This window comes from Rhinolophus hipposideros (genome assembly GCF_964194185.1).
Source record: "Rhinolophus hipposideros genome assembly, chromosome: 12".
NCBI classification, from domain to species: domain Eukaryota; kingdom Metazoa; phylum Chordata; class Mammalia; order Chiroptera; family Rhinolophidae; genus Rhinolophus; species Rhinolophus hipposideros.
The window spans coordinates 68856878-68871156 of record NC_138058.1 but is presented as its reverse complement, the minus strand read 5'-3'; positions in this window follow the sequence as shown (position 1 = coordinate 68871156).

The following is a 14279-nucleotide window of genomic DNA, read 5'->3' as shown; positions in this document are numbered from 1 at the left end:
CATTCTTTCCCACTTTCACAGGGTGATTCTGAAAACCAAACTACTTAGAAAAAAAAAAAAAAAAGATGAAATATTTTTACTCCAAGGAATGCTTTGCTACACATTTTGTTATTTTAAAAAAAGGAGCTGGAGGGAAGAAGGGAGACTGGGCATACTTTAAGCAATCCCACTCTGAAATACTGTTATTCTCAAAGTGTATTCCTTTGTTTAAAAGAAAAAAAAATCCTATAAATCCTATAGAAATTACATGTAGTGAATTTATTTTGAAATAAAATTAAGTCTATCAATAAGCTAAATATATATATATATAAAGTTCCTCAATATTTAAAAAATTTAAATGCCCATTATGAGTGTTTTTTATTAAAAGAGTAATATATATTCACCTAGAAAACATTTGTGCCAGATTAGAACATCAAATGCAGAAGCAGCTGTAAGTTCAATGATGTTACGTGATTTTACTAGATTTTTAAAATTTTGATGTTTGTCTTCCTCTTTGTGTCATGTTTCTACAATGAACACTTTTGTTTCAATGATTTCTTTTTCAGAAGGCATGTTATAGGTGTTTACAAAATAATGAATTACGTAAATAATTAGTATATCCTAACAGTCTTCAAACATTACCTTGTTAATTATGTTTTGTGTGTACTTTCAGAATCCCTAAGAGCGCAATGTGTTAGTCATCTTATAAATGGAACAGAGTCAAATTTCAGTGAAATTAATACTAATTGCACAAACATAATAGAGCAACCTAATTTCCTCTTATCTACGTGCATATCTTCAAAGCTTCCTGCTTTCTCTTTTTTAAACAAATGAGAAAAATCTAGATAGGTTTGCCTTTCAGAGATGATTTGCCACATGCATAAAGAGTCTGCAGGTGAAAAAAAGTACAGGCTCTCAGGTTTCTTGAAACATTAAGAACTATGTTTACAAAATGGCTGTCTAAGACCCAACTCAATTTTTTGTTGACAATTATTATCTATAGGCAGTATATATATACATATATATGTGTATATATGTATATATGTATATGTATATATGTATATATAGGTATATATGCTTTGTATATGTTTATAATTTCTACTTATAGCTAGTAATTGTGATTTCATTCAGAGATATATATATAGAGAGATATGCACACAGATACATACAGACTATTTTAAAACAAAATAGAGAATGACTTGACATCTACAAAAACAGGAGAAAAGGTTTCAGAAGTCAAAATAGCTAATGAATAACTAGGACAGCAAGGCAGCTATGCCTAAAACTAAGCATAAACAAAAAGAAGACAAAGTGAAACTTGCAGTTAGTTTTAGTCTCCCTTTTAGACAAATGTGTTTCTTGTTTCTCTAACTAAAAAGACCTAAGATTCAAAGGAAAGCTGCAAAGATTAGCAAGTAATTGAAAAATAAGAAGCAAGATGAAGTGGGGAGGTTATGAGATGATAAGCTAATAAGCTTTTCACCAGGGGGTACCTGTTTTCCATCCTAATTGATGGCAGTAAAGCTCTTTTTTCCCCATCATTTAATAAATTATAAAATCTCCTTGATATCATAGTCACATGTTGTATGTTTACCTCATTTGAACTTGCATTATAAGAGATTTAAGTATTTGAATATTTGAATATGTTGGGGAAAAGGAAAAATAGTCTTGTCTCCTCTTGTTGCTGAGGGTGTCTTGTGATGCTGCATTCCTTGGTGGCACGCAGATAAAGGGTTCTCCACGCCGTGGGCTTTAATCCATCTCTCTGGTTCTTGGCCCAAGGCACATAGTAGGTGCTCAATAAGTAGAAGACTGGATTCTCTCTATTACAAGTGGTTCTCCGTGATACTTGATCACCAGGAAAACCAGAAGTCCTACCACTTGGCTTGTTTATAACGAGGGACCTAAATTTCTCTAGCTGACAATGTTAGGGTTTTCCCACCTCAGAAGGTTCATGGAAATATAATTTATGAGGCTTAAGGCTAATTCCAGTTAAAGGGTATTTTGAATATTCTGTTTGCTTCTAGGGAAAAACAATCTATCAAAGAATCTAAAGAGAAAACATTCTCTTGTCATTTGTTTGGAAAGGGGAAAAAAACCCTCACAATTCTGAGTGTAACTTCTCACAACTTCACTTCTCGTTTACCTCAAGGAGAGATTTTTCTCGTCTGAAATCAGAAGATTATTCCTTCAGAGAGGAGCTTATTATTAAAGCTACTGCTAAAAATTTTCTTCAGTTGTATAGGCAAACACCTACTAGACTACGAGCTTAACTCTCTGGGAAAATTAGATTTGATGAAGTTTGGTCATGGGTGTTTTTCCAAATAAAAACTATTCATTTCTATATTGAAATATCCAAACAATTGCTATGCCCATTGGCTTTTATAATCCAATTATTTTTTTTTATGTAAACATGAGTTCTGAACTTAATTTTGTCCAGCGGGAGAGAGGCTTATGAAACATTAGGTGTGGATAGGACCAGTGTCCTAAACTTCAGGCACAAAATAAATGCTTCATAAGTGAATGTGAGCTACAGTCAGTGTTTCCCACACAGAAAAAGGTTGTAAAAGGCAACTGCTTATATACTGCCATCAGTCTGTGACATACATATTAATGTCTACTCATGCTGCGATGGGAAATGTGAGGGCTTCTTTATTTTAAGTATTCTGATATTTGCTTTCACAAATAAGTTATTCTAAATTCAATCATTTTCCCTTCCAGCAGTCCTGAAACATGCCAACTCGCGCTTCGGTGCCAAGCCCATTGTCCTCAGATTTCAGATTCTCCTAGGAAATGAGTAGATACGAGGAAATCATACTGACGATGATTTTGTAAAACATTTCCCAACACCCAATAATAGCACAAGCTGCATTTTCTCCTGGTCCTCCTGCCTCCTGCTTCTCAGAAGCAGTGTATGCCCACCGGGGTCTGAGCCAGACAGAGGCAAGGTCCAAGGGTACGGTGCCCGATTTAGCAAATAAAAGTACAGGCCACTCAATTACATTTGAATTTCAGATAAACAAGGAATAATCGTTTTTGTATAAGTATATCCCATGCAATATTTGGGATATAGTTATATACTAAAAATGATCTGTTTCTCTGAAATTCAAATGGAACCACATGTTTAGTATATTACTTGCCACCCTACTCAGGGAAGATCTTCTAGTCTTCAGGAAACCAGAGACCTGAGATTTTAGAGCTGACAAACTAAGGACACATCCCCTACCCACAGCATGCAAGTCTTACCAGATTGCTCCTGTGTTCCTTAAGGCCAAGGCCAGATTCAGGCCCAGGAACGAGCTATAGTCCAGGAGAAGCCTCAGAAGGAAGAGTTCACTGCAACTGAAAATTGGTTGTGTGTGTGGGGGGGGGGCGGGGGGTATTTTATGTCTCTATTCTTATATTCTTTTGAGTATATTTTACACGACATGCCACCCTGGGGTACGATAAATACTTTCCCAGATACAATCAGAACTACTCACTGCCACTGTGTTTAATCCCATTGGTTAGATATCCCAATGTGGGTCCTCACTTCACACCTGGCCGTTCCAGTTTCCACACCTCTCTCTATCACAACAGCTCTCTATCTAAACACAGGCAGCCATGCTGATCTTTCTAAATGCAGACCTGCCGCTCACAAGATGAAGGCCAAGCTCCTTACAGAGGCAGTCAGGCTCCCCCATGGCCTGGCGTCTGTCAATGACCCAGTGCATTTCTCTGGACTCTCACTCAGCTTATACTCCAGCACTTGGAGCACTTTGTACAACATGGAGTTTCATTGACTTCCTACAATGTCCCCTTTATCTCATTGCCATTCTTGATTCTTGAGTGGAAAACCCTTATTTATTCACCCTTCATGGCTTAGCTCCATACTATGCGTAGCACAGTTCTAGTAATTTTCTGCCGTGTATTCCCATTAAATTTGTTTATACCTTCCCCAGACTCCATCTCTACTAGAAATATTCACTACATCAGTGTCTCTGGACTGAGTTCTGTTAGGGAAAGCCCTGTGACTTACACACGTTTGCAGCTGCAAAGTCTATAGAACTTGCAATAGGGGCTCAATAAGAGTCTGTTGAATGAATGGAAGAAGAAGAAGTGAGGACGGGAGAAGAGTCGGCTCCTCTGTAACTATGTGAGGTGCGTGATCTCTCAGAACCAAACCACAGCAGGGCTGGGCTAAAAGTGTCTATCAACTTACACATGAGTCTTCCTAAGACCCATCGAGTAGAATGTTAGTTTCTATTTAGAAAATAAGCTGGAATCATGAAGAATCTACACTGCATTATTTTACACTAGAAATGATGGGAGATTAGCCATATGTAGTATAAAAGTTTTCTCTGTCCTGGTCTACTGATAAGTACAGATTTCCCTCCCCTTGGTAACTTAATTGCCACCTAGGTGAACTAGCTTTGAGAGTTGCAAGTTTAGAAGGCAGCTGCACATTGACTTTCTAGAAGTAAAGATGAGACGTTTCCAATATGAGCAAGCCACTCTAGTCAATGGGTCCTAGATGCAGAGCTATTCAGTCAGTGCGGAAAGAGGCTACTGAAAACCCAACTCCTGTTCACCTTTTGGAAAGTAAAATGTCTCCCAATTGTACTACTAAGCAAATACACCTATGGCATGTGTAGAAGGAAGAAGAGAATCACCTTGCCTGACGTTCCAGCATGGGAACAGAAGGAAAACTGTCTCCTTCCATTGCTGACATTTGGAGGTCTGGGTTGGTTGAAGAGCTAGAATAATTTGAAATGCAATTGAGCACTACAAATGTAACTAGATTAATGTGATAAAATATACACAATTTTTTATAATTAAGGTTCATTGGGGTGACGATGGTTAGTAAAGTTATATAGGTTTCAAGTGTACAATTCTGTAATATATCATGTCTGTCGAGAACCATATGATTTCACAGATATGTGGGATATAAAACTGAAAGCAACAAAAGAAGAAGACAAACAAAGAAACAAAACCAGATAGATACAGACCATAGATTAGTGGTCACCACAGGGTAAGGGGTGCGGGGGGTGGTAGATGAGGGTAAACAGGATCAAATATATGGTGAGGGAAGGAGAAAACATATATAATTTTGTATCTGGTATTTTCCCTGGGACTTCTAGAAGAAGCAGCCCATGCTGTTCCAGGAAGTTACAATTCTCTTAACACCTCCGAACATTTCAGATAGCTTAATCTGGTTTTGGTCATGGTTATGGTTGTCTGTACTTAAGAAAAGTCATTTGAATGTGGGATTTTACTTCATAACATCCTGTTAAGGAAAAGAAAAAAAAGGTTTCAAAACTCAAGAATGGAATACTTCCTTAGAGTGAAATATTATTACAAACATGGGATTTGCAGTCCAGGTAAATAAGGGTTATGGCAAAATACTGCTTTTGCCCAGAGAGGAATTTGCAGACGAGACACCAGACCAGATTTTTCACTATGTAGCCTCACCATTCCGATTTCAGACACCACTGCCCTTGTGGGCATCATCTTTATTTGTATATAATTTTATGAGAAAGGATCCTACACAAGGAAATGGGAATACACGTACTCTGTCCTCTGCAGACCCAAAAAATACGTGCTGCACAGCCCAGATCTGTTTTGTCCATGTGGCTTCCTAAAAGCTTTTAAGGGCTTTCCATAACTTGCCAGATGAGACCCAGACTGCATGGTATCATTCCAGTTCTGCCCCTCTGCCCCTACACCCCAACCTCGGAAGCTTCATCCCCCTGACCCAGCACAGTACATTCTCGCTATGTCATCTGCACTGAACCACTTAACTCTCCAAAATCCAAGTCACTGCAGGCCTTTGCTCAGGCTGATTCATCTGTGTGGAGCACCCTTCTGCCCTCCTCGGCCACATCCTCCTCATCCTCAGGACCCAGAGTATCTATCAGCTGTTTGTGCAGCCACACCTTCATCTGCAACACCCCCTGTTTCAACAACATCAACAGGCCAAATTAATCCTCTCTCACAGGGCTTCTGTACTTCTCTAACCAAACATTTAACATGGATTCTACCCATGTACTAGTTCAACTTTCAGCCTTAAAACTATGTCAAATACAGTTTATTTAAGTTAGTGGGAACCAGGTTGCCTTCTGAAATACATTTTCTTGGTAATCTTGAGGCAGGGATCTTGGCATTCTGAATTCTGTTTCCATAGTAGTTAGTATCAGGATTAGATGTTCAATTAATGCTGACTAAATTCAATTCAGTGAATGCCAAAGCAACTCGCCTTCCCCAAGGACGGTAAGTGCCATTTCTACAGTAATGTTCTAAAGGCAGATTGGCTCCTTAAACATTTGTCAGGTCCTTAGAAAAGGCCACCCTTTGTTTAGGTCATGGACACACAAAGCATGGCCTAGACTTCAAGAACTCGATATGCTAAAGGAGACGGGTACACTATTAGCCATAATTCACTGCAGCCTGGAATATGGGTCATTACCAAGGTATAACTTAAAAAAAAAAAAGATTCTGTCGAAGCCAAGTAAGAAGCATTTGGAAATAGACATCAGCTTTAATAAATGAAAGTCATTGACTGACATGGAAGAACTGAATGATGTTTTTACTACAAATACACAATTTTGTCGGGAAAAGGGACATTTTTCACGTTATTTAAATGTTATAGACTATCTTCTGTCATTTATATGTAGAATGTTTTTCTTAGATTGAGTTTGGTTCCACCAATTCTGTAGAGGTGATATTTAAATATATTGTCGCAAAGCTTTTTTTTGCTGTGGGAGTACCAGTATTGGCAGGTTATGAGCATTTAATTTATCAAGTCATTCGCCTCCCAGTGCATCTTTGTATGCAAAATCTTTGATTGACAGGTGAACTGATTGCCCAGGATTCAGTTCACAGGGTGAGGTCAAGTTCCCTAATGGGAAGCTGTGCAGCATAGGAGCTTGTCGAAGGGAGGCTGGGCCCAAAGCAGTGATGATCTTAGGCCATCAAAGAGAAGGAGCTCTCACTCAAGGAGAGAGGCCAAGGCCACAGACAAAATGACAAGGTCACAGGTCAGTTCTGAGGGTCAAGGTGAGCTACAAAGATAAATGTCAGGATCTATGAGGACAGTGGTTGCATGCCATGCGCAAAGTGTTTCAAGATGAAGACCATTTTGCGAGTGTACAATCAGTAGCTGAGGTAGAACTATTGCTAAGAGGAAATTGTCAACTCTTAAGAAATGATACTGGTTCACAGTCTATATGAATATTTCACTTTTAAAGCATATTGTGTTTTAAAACGGCCTTGGGGGCGGGGACAGAAAAATCTATTAACTTTGACAATAAATATTCCTTCAATACAAATAATAGAATTTCTTTGAAGAAAAACAAATCTAAGCCTCTTGTCTAAGGAAACCCTGAATTTTCTCAGATGTTTCAAATGGCCTTTGGCACAATGCATCTGTTTTCTAATACCTTCTAATTATTTTAGTAAATATTTCCACAAACTTTAGCATACAACATAGGCATAGTTTTCCTTCTTGTGAAGAATTCCCATTTGCTTTAAAAAGGAGAAATCCCAGATTATATGCAAAGATTGAGAAATAGCCACACTGTCCAGGTACAAAGGTGTCAGCGACTGGATTGCAGTTTTTAAGCATTGAATCTCATGTTAACGAATTCCAAAGAAAAACAGCTGACTTTATGCATTTATTTTAATAAGGCTGTGAAAACAGTCCATTTATAGTATAAAAAAACCCCTTGATTTTGAATATTTTAATAAATTAAATTTGTCTGCCTGTCAAATCTGTCAAATTGACAAAAACCCTCAAGGAGCATTGCTGATGGTGCATTTCTCTTCTTCCAGGAGGATTCCATTTGGAATTGAATATGGAATGCTTAGAGGAAGAATCTATCCATCAGAGTGATTTTTAAGAAACAAATACTAATAATATCCTAAGTCTGCAACCTTACAGAGGGCCAGGGTGATTTTGTTTCCTTTGCAAACATTTTTATTACCTACACTAGTGTCCTGAATATTAGATTTGTCTGTAATGATGAAATAATCTAAGGAGGCAATTGTGTCCACATCATCAGAAGAATCACTGCTGACATTTGCTCAGACATGTGTCATTTACATAGCCAATTGTCATCCTCACAAGCAAGCTGCGTCAGTCAGGTCTTAACTGCCACCAGTGTACAAACGGAGATGTTAAGGCATGGCACGGGCAAATGTCCTGCTCAATATTAAGACACCTGACACTTAGTAGAATCAGATCTTTAATTCAGGTGTTTGGATCCAAAGCTATTATCTGTCTCTGTCTCTCATAAGATTTTCCTAGAAGAATCAACTGTCTCCTTCCACTTTTCACTTCGTTTTTTCAGCTAACGTGGGAATATTTATACCAAAACCTCTGGTATACTGCCATTGATAAACAAAGATGGACTCTTAATTTTTGCAAATAATGGACCTAAGAGAAGTAGGTATTACTAGGGTATTTCAAAACACAAACTCACTCAAACTCTGGACCAACTGTGTGACCCACAAACTAATGAATTACCTAGACTTGGTGTTCTGTCTTCTGGAATGAAAGTCTCAAAAGAAGTATATGCGTACAAGTCAAAACGGAATCCAGCTTTAATGTTAAGATCGTTTTGTCCTTCACCCTGAACTTCAGAAACAGATGTACATGTTGAATAATAATCAAGGAGTCTGTGTCTATCACCAGTGGTCCAAGGCAGTCCTCAGGGGACTTTTCATGTATCGATCAGTTAAACTTTCTGTTGTTTATAGTGATTGGGGGAAATGTCTTTTAAAAATAAGCAGAACAAGAAAATAATCAATACATACTGTATGCTTCTAATTCCTTATGAAATGGATAGATGATTTCAGTTAAATTATTTTCTGGCAACAGCCTGCAATAGTTGTACAAGATGACTGTTTAGTGGCTGGCCATCCCTAACAGCAGGGAAAGACACATGTCAGACTTGCCCAGATCTGGCTGCAAGACCTATTTACACCTATAAAGAGACACATTTAACTTGGCTAGGAAAGCACTGGCCTGAAGATGCTGCAGAGACTCTGTTTACCCATGGCCAGAGTCATGAAAGGATATCTTAGGATTCAACCTACGGCATTGCCATTTCTGAATGAGATTAGTTATTCCTCATGAACCATGAACTCACTAGAGATTGAAATAGACTCGAATAAATAAAAGTCAGTAAATAAGTCACCTAGCAGAAGAATGGCATAATGAAAAGACATTGGATTTTGAAAACCACATGGCTACAAATCTGACTCCTTGCTTTCTGGCTGTGTGATCTTGGACAAATCACAGCCCTGGGCCCTCATCCCTTCACCTCTGAAAAGGAGATCATGAAATCTAACTCCCAGGGTTACGATGAAGTTAAGTTTTTAAATTGGCTGCAAAATTACCCACAGTGCTTTGTACATAAAAGGCAATCGGTCAAATCAGATGAATCTAAGTTAAGATATTAAGTGAATCTTATTTTACCACCAAGATTAGAGATTTTCTAATTCCTGAATGGGTCTACTTTGTCTCCACTTAAATGGTAAATCTTTGGAGAGAATGGATCTTGTCTTACTCATTTTTTTTTTTTATCCTCAGTAGCAGAATTTAAAGTACATAGTAGTTGTCCAAAAACTCTGATAAAAGTCAAAGGGCTACTGAAATTTCATCCAAATGGAGGTGCTGTAAGGAAGATGAAAATGGGTGTTTTTTTAAATGAAAATGAGAACTACTATATTAAAGGAAGGACAAACATCTCCTCCTGTTATTCTGTTCAATGATTGCATCTAAGCTATGTTGGAACCCTACAGAGAGTACCAGTGCATGTGCTTCTGTGGTCAGAGAATTCTCCAGGCAGTACTCTCCCACCCTTCCCTGAGAACTATACCCTTCCCTGAGAACTATTTCACTTTTATCTGCACTCACTGCTTCTAAGGGACCCGACGCTTGCAGTTAACTTCTTCACCCTTTGAACTGAAAACTCTATTGCATGGTTTGCCTCTGGTGCATATTAGGAGATCTGACACAGGTGACTATTATAAAAGGTTTGTTTTCGTTTGTGAGTTTAATCGGACTTTCAAAAGTAAGAGGAGACTTTTATACATATTTTATTCCTCATTCTGTAGAGGCATCCATTCCTTACAGACTCAGCCTCTCATTTGATGAGTCCCTGCCTATTTCATTAGCACAGCAGTTCTCAGCACTCTTGGTCTTTGGGCCCCCGAAAATTATCGGGGAGTCTGAAGAGCTTCTGTTTCTGTAAGTTACACTTAGCAATTTCTGCCATGATAGAACTAAATTAATCCTAACATTGAAAAAATATTTATTTAAAATGCCAATAAAAAACCCATTACATGTTACATAGTTATAATTTCTGTAAAAAAAAAAAACTATGTTTTTCCAAAGGAAAAGTGAGAAGGATGGCTATTGTTTTACATTTTTTCAAATTTCTTTAATGCCCAGCTAAATCGCAGATGATTGCACTCTCAGGTCTGCTTTTGCATTCACTCTGTCACACATCATGTAACTTCTGCAAGATATTCATGAAAGAAATAGAATAGAAAAGCCAAAATCTTACCGTTATGAACATAGTTTAGATTTTGTACATCCCCTGAAAGGGCCTCAGCTGGAACCCTATGGATTCCAGCACCCCACTTTGAGAAGCAGTGCAATGGGACCTTGCCCAGTCTTCCAACCAGGATCCACCCAGATGCTTTCAATATTCACATCCAAGAAAGCCTTCTGCCAAACTGCCAAATGTCGGTGAAATACACATGTAACTCACATCAAGTAATACAATCAAAAGTATCTTTGCTAAAAATCCTGTATGTATTCATGAAGGGTAGTTTCTCCCCTTTCACTGGATAAAGTCAGGAGTGTCCCTGAACTTTTCTCTTCTCTCTTAGATAACAGGAAGTCCTACTGTCAACCTGAGCTGCAAAACAAAGTCTCAGTTGGTACTTAGAAAACCAAGACCATTGAAAGAGCTAGTTTCCAGCTTTATTAAAAATTACCCAGTGCCCTCGTTCTAGACAAACCTGGGAGTAGGCCAGTCTCTTGTCTTCCAGTGTCCTGGAGGGAATCCTAACTGCCAGGTACATCAAACTCTTCAGTGGTCCCCTGAAGCCTTTCTTGGTAGGCCTGAGGTAAGACAGGTTTGCTCCAACTGTCTTGTTTTCCCACTTCTCTGGGGCTGGGGGGACTTACAGTGCACCAGCACTCCCTCCAAAATCCCCTCCCTCAGTACTTCCTCACTGTGGGCTTAAGAATTATCCAAACTAGTTCTTCACTATCTGCAGTGGATTTTTCTAGTGCTCACTATCGTGGCCCATCTCTTTTCTATTTCAGGTGACTTAGTCCAAGCATCCAGTTTAACATTCTGTTATTCCCTTTAAAGAAACCAGCATCTGCTGACTGCGCCTTACCCCTGGAGCTCAGGTGGCCTCATAATTTGTCCTGTCTTCCTGCGCTCAGCAAAAGTACTGACAGCTCATAATTGGTCATATTTCTTTGGAAATTTGCATTTAAACTGGGAGCAATGTTTGCTTTTCTTGGTATAATTTGTCTTACATTTTTGAAAGTAATAACTATTCATTAAATTACATTTGAAAAATGTAGGAAGAAAAAAATTGTCTATAGTCCTAACCACTCATATAAAACCACTATTCATTTATGTATATTTTCCTCTAACAATATTTCAACGCATGTCTCCATTTTAGCTGTATTCATATAAAATTGTATATCATATATTTTACTTTTTAAATATGCTCTAAGCATAACCAATGCCAATACAAACTCCATGTAAACATCAATTTAATGGTTGCAAAGTATTATATTTAATGGATGTGCCATGGCTTGTTTAATCATTATCTTTATTGTTACATTTTTTCTTTGTTTACACTGTTTAGTGTTGAAAACCATGCTGCAATAAATATCTTTGGGTCGACATGTTTTTTCTGTAATTTGTTATGTTCTTAGAATATATTTCTGGATATGGAGTTACTGGGTAAATGGACATGGAAGATTTCAGGACACACACACACAATTTCACACAAGGAGCTAATAATTCAGGCTGCTCAGCCGTGAAGGGTGAGTTTTTCATACGCCTGTGTTCATGGCACATCATCATGATCGATCCACAGAACCTCCCATTGTTTATTGATTGACTTCTTCTCATTTCCAGTCTTCATTCCTCTATCCCTCGTCTCACCATAGGAGACAAGTCTAATATGATTGATAAATATTTCTTTATTCGTATGTGGCCATGTAAGCATGCATTTAGATGTGGTGTGCACATGTTAAATGCTCACAAATGGTATTGTGCTACATACCGCATACTGTTTCTTACTTTTTCCTTCCAGCACTAAGGTTTTAAGATCTATCCATATTGTTCCGTATTGATCCAAGCCATGATTTCTGAGTGCTACATAATATTCTGTTCTGTGCCTTCATCATTTTATACTTCTCTGTTCTCTAACTACTGGACTCCCTCCGACTGCCTTCATCTCTGCACTTGAACAGTGCTGGAAGAGCCTTCCTGGGTCACGTGCCTCAGGCATCTGTGTGAGACGACACCCAGAAGAGAGAATGCTCGGTCCCAGGGCAGACGTATGTCCTTTGCTTGCAATTGGACAAAGTACTGCCTGACTATTTTCCAGAGTGATTGTTCCAGTCTGTGCTCTGCAGCAGAGCATGCCAATCCCTGCGTCCTCAGTTTCCATCAACATTTGGCATTACCCAACTTTCTAACTTTTCCACTCTGACAGTAACAAAGGGCTATCTCATGGTCGTTTTCCATTTGTACTTCCCTGAACACAGTGAGCTTGGACATCTCTTCACATGCTTGTTATTCATTTGTGTTTCTCTAATCTGATTTGCCTGTTTATGTCTGTGCCCATTTGTCCGGTAAGGATTCTGGTTTTTGTCCCTCATTGATCTATAGATTATAAATATTAATAATGTCTATTTTTGAATATAATTTTAGATTTTTTTTTCTCTCTCAAAATCTTGTGGTTTTGTTTGCTAGGCTGATTCATAAATCTTTAAGTTCATTATATATATTGTGAATGTAACTACTTCAATTTGGTGATAAATCCTATTTTTGATAAATACTATTCATTTTTATGCATTGATATTATATCCAACAATCTTGGACATTTATTTTATTTCTAAACTTTGTCAGTTATAATCATTTAAAAAAAAAATAAGGCTGTCAGTGTTTTTCTTTTCCCTAGAAATTTATACATGCTCTTTACATGTTGGGAAAATCAGTTCTTTGCCTGTGAACAAAGGACTAATTAACCTTTTACCTATGAATGAGTTGTAAATATTTTTGCCTACATTGTGATTATTTTGCCGTACTGTTATAGAATACAATGTAACAATCTTTTATTTTACTTAGGACAGTCCTCCTTTAATAATAAATTATTTTGTGCTTTATTTTCTAGTGGTTTATGTTTTCATTACTTTAGATTAAAATATTTTATTTATTTGCAATTTATTCTGGTGCAAGGTATGAAGTATTAATCCAAGTTTATTATCATAACGGCTAAGCCAGGCCACCTTTCCCTGTTGATTTGAAATGCCCCTTCTATCATACGCGTATGCTACGAATTTGGATATATATATATATATATGTGTATATATATATATATATATATATATACACATATATATATAGTTCCTTGTGTGAAATTGTGTGTGTGTGTCCTGAAATCTTCCACTTCTATTTACCCAGTAACTCCATATCCAGAAATATATTCTAAGAAAATAACAAATTATAGAAAAAAAATGTCAACCCAAAGATAGATATTTATTGCAGCATACATATATATATAGTGCAGAGTAAAAAAAAAAAAAAAAAAAAAAAAATATATATATATATATATATATAGTGTAGAGTAGAACTATATATATATCATATATAGTTCTACTCTACACTATACACCAACCACAAGCTAAAATGAAAATGATTGATATCAGTGTCAAGTTCTGGTGAGGACGTGAAGCTCCTGGAAATCTCACACACCACTGATGGGCAGTTAAATTGTACAAGCCCTTTGGGCAATTCAGTTTCTGCTCAGTTTGGAAATACACACTAAGACCCAGCGATTCCGTGCAGCTGTAATTCCTTAGAAAGGTGTACATAGGTATAACAAAAGATGTACACAAGAATGTTAAAAGCAGTTTTATTAATAATAGCAAAGAGCTGGGAAGAATTCAGATCTCCATCAACAGAGAATAGATAAATAATTTGTGCTGTGTTCACATAGTGGAATAGTCTACGGCAATAAAAATCAATGAATTACACTTACATACAATAATATGG